The sequence below is a fragment of the Hippocampus zosterae genome, chromosome 9 (genome assembly GCF_025434085.1).
Source record: "Hippocampus zosterae strain Florida chromosome 9, ASM2543408v3, whole genome shotgun sequence".
NCBI classification, from domain to species: Eukaryota; Metazoa; Chordata; class Actinopteri; order Syngnathiformes; family Syngnathidae; genus Hippocampus; species Hippocampus zosterae.
Genome location: NC_067459.1, coordinates 2,598,545 through 2,611,910, shown reverse-complemented (window position 1 = coordinate 2,611,910; position 13,366 = coordinate 2,598,545). Strand labels below are relative to the sequence as shown.

The following is a 13,366-nucleotide window of genomic DNA, read 5'->3' as shown; positions in this document are numbered from 1 at the left end:
TGGGTGTGAATGGTTGTTCATTTATGTGTGCCCTTCGATTGTCTGGCAACCAGTTCAGTGTATGCCCCGCCTACTGCCCGAAGGCAGCTGCGATGGGCTCCACGCCTGTGACCCTCGTGAGGATAAGCGGATTAGAAAATGGAATGATGGATTTAATTTGGCAATATGTATGTACCTGTAAAGTCAGAAAATAAAAACATGGAGCCATCATTATCTGTTTTAATTTTCATGAAGTGGACCCTGGCAATAAAATTTTGTGAAATCTGAATAATGACTTGACTTGCTTGAAATTTAGTGGCAACTCGACTTAAGGTGCTTGATTTTGTTGCCCCTGAACTTCCACCGAGGCTTGAACGTTACAATTGACTCTTCTGTATAGAGATTTACTTTCGGATGTCAGTTGAAAACTAACAAAATTGTGGGACTGCAACACAAATCTGTACCAAGTATCTTGAATAACTTAAACTTACTTGTAGATACTAAAGTATGGTCACCAACATGGTGCCTGTGGACAGCATTTTGCTCCAAAGGACCATATGAGTGGCCTGTTCTAAAACTAGTTCAACAGTAATAGGACACCGATTTCTTTGGAATGTTGGGGAGCGACCATTTAAAAATAATGTTGCATGATATACCGGTACTAGAAAAGTTAAAATTCCCAGGTGTATTTTAAGACGGCTGTAACAGCAGTAGTCTGTGCATCTACAGCCACGGCCCTTTTTGTAGCATACAGTCGGTCTCATGCCTCGCTTGAACTTACACAACTTTTTTCCTTCACCAATGGTCGCTATGTCACATTACTTGCTTCTACCCCCATTCACCCAACATCCTGAACCACTCTCCCCCAACAACAAAAAGGAGCCTGGTTTGAGGGTGGCCAATTACCGCGCATCAAGAATGTTGAAAATTTGATCCAGAGGAATTTAGTTTCACGTGTATAAAACAAATTGCCTTGTTCTGGGGAACGTTTCAGTGTGATTTTGCCGAAAGAAAATATGTCCGAAAAAACACCTTCAAATTGAAGTCACCAATAAACAGGCACGGGCAAAAATTCCCAGCATCACTCAAAAATATCACAAAGTTAACACTATTTGCAAAAAGAAAAGTGTGGGCAGCAGAATAATTATTTGTATTTTCTTGAATAGATTTATTAAGGGGCACCACAGTGGGTTTTCTCCAGTGGGTTTTCTCCAGGTACTCCAGTTTTCCTCCCACATTCCAAAAACATGCATGGCAGGTTAATGAAACACTCTATATTGTGCCTAGGTGTGAATGTGAGCACGGATGGTTGTTTGTCTATGTGTACTCTGCGATTGGCTGCCAACCGGTTCAGGGTGTCCCCCGTCTGCTGCCCCAAGACAGCTGGGACAGGCTCCAGGATGCCCGCAACCCTCGTGGGGATAAGCAGATTCGAAAATGGATGGATGGATGGATGGCTCCACATACATCTAAACAGGAGATGGTATGTACGTCAGCCGGGAGGAGTGGCCAAGAATTGATTATTTATAGAACTTATTTATATACTGACTTAAATATGATTGGTTTTTATTTATTTATTTAAATGTTTGTTTGTTTGTTTGTTTGAAAATAGCCAGTGTTTTCTCTTGGCGGGCCTCCATGTTGGGAGGTATGGTTCTTGTCACTCTGCGTGGATCAGGCCCCCTTGGGTGCTTTTTTCCTTATATGGTTTCTTTGTGCCTTGCCATGTCTTTTTTAAGATCAGGATCATGAGGGTGTGTGTGTGTGTGTGTGTTTAAGCGCGCGATGTGATATATTTGTGAATGTTGCTGTGAGGGGGTCCTCTTTTTATGTTTGTGTTTGTATGTTTTTAAATGTTTTAACTGTACAGCACTTTGAGTTGCATTTTTATGTATGAAACGTGCTATAAGAATAAAGTTTGATTGATTGACTGATGGATAGATAGAATATTAGCATCAAATTAATATTGAGGATAAATACATTGAATGTCCATCCATCCATTTTTCACCGTCGCGGGTCGGGTCGCGGGGGCAGCAGCTTTAGGAGGGAAGCCCAGACTTCCCTCTCCCCAGCCACTTCTTCGAGCTCTTCCTGACGGATCGGAGGCGTTCCCATGCCAGCTGGGTGACAGTCTCTCCAGCGTGTCCTGGGTCGTCCTCGGGGTCTCCTGCCAGTGGGACATGCCTCACCAGGGAGGCGTCCAGGAGGCATCCTAATTAGATGTCTGAGCCACCTCATCTGGCTACTCTCGATGTGGAGGAGAAGCGGCTCTACTCCGAGCCCCTCCTGGATGACCGATCTTCTCACCTTTTCTCTAAGGGAGAGCCCGGACACCCTGCGGAGAAAACTCATTTCGGCCGCTTGTATCCGGGGTCTCGTTCTTTCGGTCACGACCCATAGCTCGTGACCATAGATGAGGGTTGGGACGTAGATCGACCGGTAAATTGAGAGCTTCACCCTTTCGCTCAGCTCCTTCTTCACCACGACAGACCGATACAACGTCCGCATCACAGCAGACGCTGCACCGATCCGCCTGTCGATCTCTCGCTCCCTCCTGCCCTCACTTGTGAACAAGACCCCAACATACTTAAACTCCTCCACTTGGGTCAAGATCTCCTCCCCGACCCGGAGAGAGCACTCCACCCTTTTCCGACTGAGGACCATGGTTTCAGATTTGGAGGTGCTGATTTTCATCCCAGCCGCTTGACACTTGGCTGCAAAACGCTCCAGTGAGAGTTGGAGAGCCCTGTTTGAAGGAGACAACAGCACCACATCATCTGCAAAAAGCAGGGATGCAATACTGAGGCCACCAAAACGGAGCCCCTCAACGCTTCGGCTGTGCCTAGAAATTCTGTCCATAAAGGTTATGAACAGAATCGGCGACAAAGGGCAGCCTTGGCGGAGTCCTACCCTCACTGGAAACGATTCCGACTTACTGCCGGCAATGCGAACCAAACTCTGACATCGGTGGTTTAGTGACCGAACAGCCCGTATCAGGGGGTTCGGTACCCCATACCCACGAAGCACCCCCCACAGAACTCCCCGAGGGACAAATGCCTTCTCCAAGTCCACAAAACACATATAGACTGGTTGGGCAAGTTCCCACGTCCCCTCGAGAACCCTGCTAATGGTGTAGAGCTGGTCCACTGTTCCACGGCTGGGACGAAAACCACACTGCTCCTCCTCATTCTGAGGCTCGACTTCCTGATGGACCCTCCTCTCCAGCACCCCTGAATAGACCTTACCAGGGAGGCTGAGGAGTGTGATCCCTCTGTAGTTGGAACACACCCTCCGGTCTCCCTTTTCAAAAAGAGGGACTACAACCCCGGTCTGCCAATCCAGAGGCACTCTCCCCGTTGACCACGCGATGTTGCAGAGGCGTGTCAACCAGGACACCCCCACAACATCCAGAGCCTTGAGGAACTCCGGGCGGATGTCATCCACCCCCGGGGCCCTCGCCACCGAGTAGCTTTTTAACCACATCAGTGACTTCAACCACAGAGATAGGGGAGCCCACCTCAGGATCCTCAGACTCTGCTTCCTCCGAGGAAGGCGTGTGGGTGGAGTTAAGGACCAACCACCAACCACCTTACGGCCACAACTCAGATTGGCCGCCTCAAAAAATAGAGGCACGGAACATGGTCCACTCGGACTCAATGTCCCGGTAATAAAAACAGGTTTTGGAAAGACTTGGGTCACTTGTAACATTCACGTAATTAAATACATGTTTTGAAAAAAATTAAAAAAATATTTTAATTTAAAAAAAAATCCGGGCTACTTTTAAGTGGGCCACCCTGTATAAAGCGCTTCATCCTTGCAAAGGTCGCGGGCGTGTTGAAATTTAGCTGATATCGGGCAGTCGGCGGGATACACCCTGAACTCGGTGCCAGCCAATTGCAGAGGTCATCTTGGTTTATTTTTTAATCAATTTATATTAGAGACATCATTTTTATGCCTCTTATTTAGACTTGTCTATATTTGTGTTGTGTGGCTTGAAAAAAAACTAAGTCAACCAAATCGCACCCGCACAGTGATGCATTACATGGCGATGTGATGTGTGGACCCCCAGTGATATGAACAATGCCTGGATCGTGTTCTGAGGGTTCCTATGGAATATGTTACATGTTACAAGTAATGACTTTTTATTAATCCACAAAAAGGTGGTGGCAGTCAACAAAGACATGCATTGATACCAAAATAATACGCAACCCACCCCTCATTGGCAAGAACAAATGAACGGACAGGCGAGGCGTGGGCTGGTCATACATTTTTCAAGCTCTGCTTCTTTCATCCACTGGTAAATTTTGAAATTATATTTATAGTTATGTAATGTTCAAAAACACACTGCATGTGTACCGTCCGTATTTACTGGACAGCGAAGACGTAAGTGGATTTATTGCTTGTGTGCTGTCTCAGTAACAGCTCTTCCCTCTCAACCTTTGCAAGATGATTGTCATCTGCTGGTTTTAACTGTTGATCAAAGCCAAACTTGGAAGGAGGAATGTGGTGGGTTTAACTGAGATTTACATGGAACACAAGCGTGGCAAGGTCTCGTGACTGATATTGTCCTCATTTCTATATTCTTGAATGTACATATCTTGATTTGAATATGATAAAGATATCTTGCCTAGTCTAAGTTGTAATGATGGAAAAATGAAGCTTCAACTTTGCTTCATGAACCAGTTTTATTTTTTGACTCCTCTAGACGGCACTCCGTTTAAAACTGGGCTGAAAGTACACGGACATATGCCATTTCTTAAACCATTTACCAACAGTGCCACTGAGAGGAGTAAAAAAAATGGCTCATGAAGCAAATTTGAAGCTTTGCTTTCCAATCACTAGTGTGTTATAATTTTGTACAGAATAACTTAAAATGTATTGTGGTATAACTTCATTATGTGGCCTATTAAATGGCCTATTAAATACAAACATTAATCAACCTACAGTTATTACCTATTCACTTTGGCATTTGTTAACTTCTGTTGCCCAAGATCTATAGTTGTCCCACACGTTGCAACCGTCGTAGTTTGTCCAAGCCTTGCCCAACTGGTTGTTGAATGATTTGGTGATATCAACAGTGTGTATTGCGTTGAGGTGATATTTTAGACTTGATGTATTAATTACATTTTAAAACATTTGGTGACCCCTGCACTAGAGTGTGTTTGATAACTTGAGGGTCTGTCGAATAAGAGGCCATTTCCTAATTATTAAGATAGTTTTTCATGTAAGATCGTGAGACAAGGAGGAGGATATACTTTACATCCAGGCCTTGATCTATTCCAACATAACATTGAGCTAGAGAAACTAATGTTTTTATAACATGATTAAAGGGCTTTGATTTTCGGAGTAAACATCAGTGACGCTCATGGGGCCCGGCCGGGCTCAGCCCGAAGAGACAACGTGGGTCCCCCTTCTCATGGTCTCACCACCCGTGGGAGGGGTCAAAGGGGTCGGGTGCAATGCAAGCTGGGCGGCAGCCAAAGGCGGGGACCCTGGCGGTCCGATCGTCAGCTGCAGAAGCTAGCTCTTGGGACATGGAATGTCACCTCTCTGGCAGGGAAGGAGCCCGAACTGGTGTGTGAGGCAGAGAAGTTCCGACTGGATATAGTCGGACTTGCCTCCACACACAGCCTAGGTTCTGGTACCAGTCCTCTCGAGAGGGGTTGGACTCTCTTTCACTCTGGAGTTGCTCACGGTGAGAGGCGCAGAGCAGGTGTGGGCATACTTATTGCCCCCCGGATCAGTGCCTGTACATTGGGGTTCACACCGGTGGACGAGAGGGTTGCATCCCTCCGCCTGCGGGTGGGGGGACGGGTCCTGACTGTTGTTTGTGCATATGCACCAAACAGCAGCTCAGCATACCCACCCTTTTTGGAGTCCTTGGAGGGTGTGCTGGAGAGTACTCCTGCTGGGGACTCCCTTGTTCTACTGGGGGACTTCAATGCTCACGTGGGCAATGACAGTGAGACCTGGAGGGGCGTGATTGGGAGGAACGGCCCCCCCGATCAGAACTCGAGTGGTGTTTTGTTATTGGACTTCTGTGCTCGTCACGGACTGTCCATAACGAACACCTTGTTCAAACATAAGGGTGTCCACATGTGCACTTGGCACCAGGACACCCTAGGCCGTAGTTCGATGATCGACCTTGTGGTCGTGTCATCGGATTTGCGGCCGCATGTTCTGGACACTCGGGTGAAGAGAGGGGCGGAGCTGTCAACTGATCACCACCTGGTGGTGAGTAGGCTCCGATGGTGGGGGAAGATACCGGTCCGTCCTGGCAGACCCAAACGTATTGTGAGGGTTTGTTGGGAGCGTCTGGCGGAATCCCCTGTCAGAAGGAGTTTCAACTCCCACCTCCGACAGAGCTTATCCCATGTTCCGGGGGAGACGGGGGACATTGAGTCCGAGTGGACCATGTTCCGTGCCTCTATTGTTGAGGCGGCCAATCTGAGTTGTGGCCGTAAGGTGGCTGGTGCCTGTCGTGGCGGCAACCCTCGTACTCGCTGGTGGACACCAGCAGTAAGGGATGCCGTCAAGCTGAAGAAGGAGTCTTATCGAGCCTTTATGGCCTGTGGGACCCCAGAGGCAGCTGACGGGTACCGACTGGCCAAGCGGAACGCAGCTTCGGTGGTCGCCGAGGCAAAAACCCGAGCATGGGAAGAGTTCGGTGAGGCCATGGAAGCCGACTTCCGGACGGCTTCGAGGAAATTCTGGTCCACCATCCGACGTCTCAGGAGGGGGAAGCAGTGCACCACTAACACTGTGTACAGTGGGGATGGGGCGCTGCTGACTTCGACTTGGGACGTTGTGAACCGGTGGGCAGAGTACTTCGAAGACCTCCTCAACTCCACCAACATGCCTTCCTTGGAGGAAGCAGAGCCTGGGGACTCTGAGGTGGGCTCTCCTATCTCTGTGGTTGAAGTCACCGATGTGGTTAAAAAGCTCCTCGGTGGCAAGGCCCCAGGGGTGGATGAGATCCGCCCAGAGTTCCTCAAGGTTCTGGATGTTGTGGGGCTGTCCTGGTTGACACGCCTCTGCAACATCGCGTGGTCAACGGGGAGAGTGCCTCTGGATTGGCAGACCGGGGTGGTAGTCCCTCTTTTTAAAAAGGGGGACCGGAGGGTGTGTTCCAACTACAGAGGGATCACACTCCTCAGCCTCCCTGGTAAGGTCTATTCAGGGGTGCTGGAGAGGAGGGTCCGTCAGGAAGTCGAGCCTCAGATTGAGGAGGAGCAGTGTGGTTTTCGTCCCGGCCGTGGAACAGTGGACCAGCTCTACACCCTTAGCAGGGTTCTCGAGGGTATGTGGGAATTCGCCCAACCAGTCTACATGTGTTTTGTGGACTTGGAGAAGGCGTTTGACCGTGTCCCTTGGGGAGTTCTGTGGGGGGTGCTTCGTGGGTATGGAGTACCGAACCCCCTGATACGGGCTGTTCGGTCACTATACCACCGATGTCAGAGTTTGGTTCGCATTGCCGGCAGTAAGTCAGAATCGTTTCCAGTGAGGGTAGGACTCCGCCAAGGCTGCCCTTTGTCACCGATTCTTTTCATAACCTTCATGGACAGAATCTCTAGGCGCAGCCGAAGCGTTGAGGGGGTCCGTTTTGGGGGCCTCAGTATTGCATCCCTGCTTTTTGCAGATGATGTGGTGCTGTTGGCTCCTTCAAACAGGGCTCTCCAACTCTCACTGGAGCGTTTCGCAGCCGAGTGTGAAGCGGTTGGGATGAAAATCAGCGCCTCCAAATCTGAAACCATGGTCCTCAGTCGGAAAAGGGTGGAGTGCCCCCTCCGGGTCGGGGGGGAGATCTTGCCCCAAGTGGAGGAGTTTAAGTATCTTGGGGTCTTGTTCACGAGTGAGGGCAGGAGGGAGCGAGAGATCGACAGGCGGATCGGTGCAGCGTCTGCTGTGATGCGGACGTTGTATCGGTCTGTCGTGGTGAAGAAGGAGCTGAGCCAAAGGGCGAAGCTCTCAATTTACCGGTCGATCTACGTTCCAACCCTCATCTATGGTCACGAGCTATGGGTCGTGACCGAAAGAACGAGATCCCGGATACAAGCGGCCGAAATGAGTTTTCTCCGCAGGGTGTCCGGGCTCTCCCTTAGAGATAAGGTGAGAAGCTCGGTCATCCGGGAGGGGCTCAGAGTCGAGCCGCTTCTCCTCCACATCGAGAGGAGCCAGATGAGGTGGCTTGGGCATCTGATTCGGATGCCTCCTGAGCGCCTCCCTGTTGAGGTGTTCCGGGCATGTCCCACTGGGAGGAGACCCCGAGGAAGACCCAGGACACGCTGGAGAGACTATGTCACCCAGCTGGCCTGGGAACGTCTCGAGATCCCCCGGGGACAGCTGGAAGAAGTAGCTAGGGAGAGGGACGTCTGGGCTTCCCTGCTAAAGCTGTTGCCCCCGCGACCCGGCCCCGGATAAGCGGTAGAAGATGGATGGATGGATGGACATCAGTGACGCTATAGCTGTTAAATGGCTTCACTGTCCCACTGGGAGATTCAGTGGGCAGCAGCATTTATTCAGAGGCAAATTATACAAACACAACCTTTGACATCGGTCTGCTCTGTCTCGCTGACTCCGGCACGGCCCACCACACGTAAAGAGCCAATTATAGACACAAGCCTGCTGTTGCAGGACTTGTTAGGCTTTGCTCCAGACTGGTGGGCATTTTGTTGCCCCCAGTCTGGATGGTTGTTGTAGGCAGTGAACCAGTCATTCGTCACACTCAAGTTCAGCATTTTCATCCAACAGTTTACAGAACAAACAAAAATGATTCAAGTTGTTTAAAATGAATGAAGGATGAAAACATTTACCCCCTTCACATCTCATTCTCAAACACACATAAGAGCAGTGATGATTGCTGATTTGACATGCTGTTGCAAGTTTATAATTTAGTCCTGGAAAATGCATACCGTATTTTTCGCACTAAAAGGCGCACTGGATTATGAGTGCGCTTCAATGAATGGGATATTTAAAAAATATATTTTTCATATAGGCGGCCCGGTAGTCCAGTGGTTAGCACGTCGGCTTCACAGTGCAGAGGTACCGGGTTCGATTCCAGCTCCGGCCTCCCTGTGTGGAGTTTGCATGTTCTCCCCGGGCCTGCGTGGGTTTTCTCCGGGTGCTCCGGTTTCCTCCAACATTCCAAAAACATGCATGGCAGGCTGATTGAACACTCTAAATTGTCCCTAGGTGTGAGTGTGAGTGCGACTGGTTGTTCGTTTCTGTGTGCCCTGCGATTGGCTGGCAACCGATTCAGGGTGTCCCCCGCCTACTGCCCGGAGACAGCTGGGATAGGCTCCAGCACCCCCCGCGACCCTAGTGAGGATCAAGCGGCTCGGAAAATGAATGAATGAATGAATTTTTCACATATTGGACACACTGGATTATAAAACGCAATCTAAAATGCATCCACTAGATGGAGCTACACTCATTTTGTTCGACTCGAGAGGCATTCATGACAGCTTCCAAAAAACGTAAATTAACGATTACTTCATTGAAATTACGAAAATTTAAAATGATGCATCAAAACAGAAAATCATGCGAGGAAATCACAAAAGAAATTGTATAGCCCCCCTTGGCATTTCCTTGACCGTAGCTCCAACAGAACGATCAGATGCCATTATATGTAGGAGACTGGACTGTCTAAGAAGTGTTTATTTATTCCTTTGTTGTGTACTTACAAACGAATTTACGGCTGTAGAATTTATTTTGTGAATTTTATTTATTTAGAATTTTATTTTGTGATTTCCTCGCTTGATTTTCTGTGTTCATGCATTATTTTCAATTGAAGGAATCGTTAATTTACTTTTTTCGGAGGCGGTCATGAACGCCTCTCGAGTCTAACGGAAGTGGAGAAGCCACGGAAACAGACAAAGACGTACCTGTATTTGTTGAAACCATTAAAAAAAGTGTGTGTTTTAAAAAAACAACACCACAGCTCTCCTTTTTTTTGGAGCTGCAAAAAAAAAACTTATTTAAATTAATAAAGCACCGACAGTTCACTAAACCAACAGCAAGTTATACCATTGTAAGGATGTCTACAGCAAGGAGCCATTTTGGGGTCGACGTATTACCGCAATAACCATATACAAGGTGCACCGGTTTTAAGGCGCTGTGAGCTTTTAAGAAAATTGAAAACTTTTTGGTGCGCCTACAGTGCTGAAAATACGATAAATTTTACAATGTAGTTGTTAGTTACTGGGTAGCTGCTATCATCATTTTTACTTGTCATTGAACTTTGTGTCTCATAGTTTTTACTCTTTGAAGTGGGTAGCTACTTTTTACAGTATGAAGTATTAAGTATGAAGGTAAGAACATTCAAAACAAGATACTTCAGGTGCGATGCACTTATAGCATCCCATGATTTTCAAAGTCGATACAGTACTACATTGAAAATCACGGGATCTTCAATGTAGATGATCTACTTCCATCACATAGGAAAACTATTTTAAAATCCAAGTGAACTCGAAATCAATCGATGTGGCAGATTGCTTTTGACCTGGGAGGCCCTCTCACACTCATCCTCTCTTCGACAGTAGATGGGTGCCAGCTCTCCTCTTTCGAACAAGGAGTTGCCATCAATGTTCCCTCTAATTTTCCATGCGTCTGAGCATTCACAAAAAGTCACTGAGCATTCCTTGGACCACAGTGAGCAACATCAGACATGGACACGGTGGCCAAACCAGTATCATAACTGAGGTTATAAGAAGTTGTGCAATGTAGGTATGTCACAAAAAAGGGATAAAATGTTACAGGGATAAAACGTTTGTTGTCAACATTATGAGAGTATAAATAATGGCTAAAAATGTAACCTATATAATATATAGCATCAATTCATGGTATTGCATTATCAATTACTATAAAAGTGTTGAAATGCTTCACTTGTTAAATAATCCTCAAGAAGGATTTGTAGGACTTTATCTTTTAGGACTTTATCTAAATGTAAGAATTTTCTCAAATTCACACTCATTAGATTAGATGATGCTGAATATTAATATTAAAATGCTTTAGTGATAAATATGAGTAAACAAACTTAAGATGTCAGACCACTGTAACAAAATTAAAAAGAAACCTTTTTCTTTTCTGATTGATATAAAAATGATTTAGTAGATATAAACACATAACGGGGTAGGGCTAGATAAGTTTTTTACTTCATCCTACTCCCTTGAACATAACTGTGTTGAATGAAGACTGATTTCTTTCTTTTTACTTTTTTATCTACCTTATTTTCTGTCAAATTATTACTGTAATATATATATATATATATATATATATATATATATACAGTATATATATATATATATATATATACTGTTTTATGTTCAATAAACAAACAAACAAACAAACAAACAAAAAGAAAAAGTGGCCTATATTATATAATGCGCATTTTGTCAAAAATGAGCAAAAGTATAGGGGGGACTCAGACTCTCTGACTGTAATGGGGGGTCCAGCCAAATGTTTCCAGATGTTTAAGCACATTTAGTGAAAATGTGCAAAATGAAGATGCAATTTATGCCGTTTCCATTTGTTATTATTTTGCAAATATTGAGAGAGGAGAGGAGACTGTGCCATGAGACGTGTATATTGAGACATTTTTCTTAAGGGCAAAATGATTCGAATCTTATATTAAAATGTTATACTAAAGGTATAGTGCGAGCTCTTTCAACTGCATATATGCCCGTTGAAAATAATCACTTCTACAGTAAGTAGGCCTGCAATGCAAATAAATTAAAGAGCCATGTGTAGATATGGAAGATGTGATACTACTGCCAGTTACCTTCACTATTGTAATGGTACAAAAAGTCAAAATTTCAATGCTGTGTCATCACTTATTTTTATTGAAAGTAAAGTGTGCATCCTAACTTGGTTGCAAAAATGTTTGAGGGCCACAGATGTAAGATAACAAAACTGTCCAAAAATAATTTGTGTTACCTAAAAATGTTGCATATGGATAAATTAAGATTTCACTATAGTCGAATTTCAAATGTGACCCAAAGTCCACCAAACTGGGCTTGTAATGTGAATCACAGGCTACTGCTTGCCAACAAACCATTGGGCATGTTTTGCTACCCAGTACCCACCCAGAGCAAACATTTACTATTAGCTAGTGCTACTACGTGACTAGGTATTACATATTGCACTAAATTCAAGGGAGGCTGTGACTGTCCAATAACAAAGGGATGGCTGTTCCCCGCTCTGTCCGACATGCATCGCCGTGGCCTTGGGCAGGACACTTCACCCACCTTGCCTCCAGTGTCACTCACAATGGTGTATGGCTGGGTGTGAATGCTTTGTGGTGCTCGCAAAAGCCGCAAGTGCATAATGCCAGCGAGGCTTCCGTCAGTACATTATTAATCTGTTGAAATTAGTAAGTGAATAATAGGTAGAGATGATCGTTCAGCTTCAAATAGTAGGGAGGGAGGGAGAGGGTTAGCAATGCAGGGAATGAAAAATATTTTGTTTCCCTGGGTGAAGAAAGGCAATCAACAAATGGCAGCATCAAAGCAAAGTTACAATTAGAATTAGTGGTGGGAAGCTAGGCGGCTTCAGACTCACATGTTATGAGAGGCTGGGGCAAGAAAACTAATAGTGAAATCCAAAATGCATGCTAGATTTTAAAACATGCCTAATTATTCATCCAGCCATTTATTTTCTAATTCACTTATCCTCACGAGTGTCACATGTTGGAACTTATCCCGGCTGTGTTCAGGCAGTAGGCGGAGGACACCCTAAACTAGCCAATCGCAGGGCACACATAGACAAACAACCATCCACGCTCACACTCACACATTGGGACAATTTAGAGTGTTACATTAACCTGCCACGCATATTTTCGGAATGTGACGCGTGGCTTCATCGCGTCTGTGGACGTCCGAGACCATCCCGGATGACTGGAGCGAAGCAGTGTTAATACCCCTTTTCGAGAAGGGAGACAAGAAGCTGTGCACCAACTACAGATGTGGCTGCAAAAGCATTCGTCGTCCTTCTGCTGAAACGCTTCCAGATCGCACGTGACCACCGGACTCGCCCAACTCAGCGTGGCTTTCGCCCCGGAAGGGGATGTGTAGACCAGATCTTGAGCCTGCGTCGCAGCCTGGAGAAACGATGGGCCTACCAACAACCAACAGTCGTGTGCTTCATCGACTTTGCCGCGGCATTTGATTCAGTTCACCGGGGTGTGTTGTGTATGATCATGAAGGCTGACGGGATCTCTGTGAAACTGCTTCGGCTCATCCAGGGACACTACCGGTCAACCCGAGTCCGAGTGCGGGCCTACGGCAGCGAATCAAAAGCCTTCGAGGTGCGGTCGGGCGTCCGACAAGGCTGCGCGCTCTCGCCAACCTTATTCAACTATGCCATCGATCACATCCTCAACACTGCTCTC

General features: G+C 46.4%; 2 protein-coding genes across 4 annotated transcripts in view; both read right to left on the bottom strand.

The window, feature by feature from the left end:
• Positions 1–13,366, bottom strand: part of plxnb1b (plexin b1b) — a 211,945-nt gene that overhangs the window by 123,855 nt on the left and 74,724 nt on the right. The gene's annotated exons all lie outside the window — the stretch shown is intronic.
• The window catches only part of LOC127607102 (uncharacterized), a 55,215-nt gene that overhangs the window by 13,362 nt on the left and 28,487 nt on the right, over positions 1–13,366 (bottom strand). Inside the window, exon 2 of one of the 2 annotated variants that reach the window (XM_052075196.1) lies at positions 2,754–2,937. The exons of the other annotated variant lie outside the window; for it this stretch is intronic. The gene's annotated coding sequence lies outside the window, so the exon portion shown is untranslated. Of the gene's footprint in view, positions 1–2,753; positions 2,938–13,366 lie in introns of those variants that run through there. 2 annotated transcript variants of the gene reach the window in all.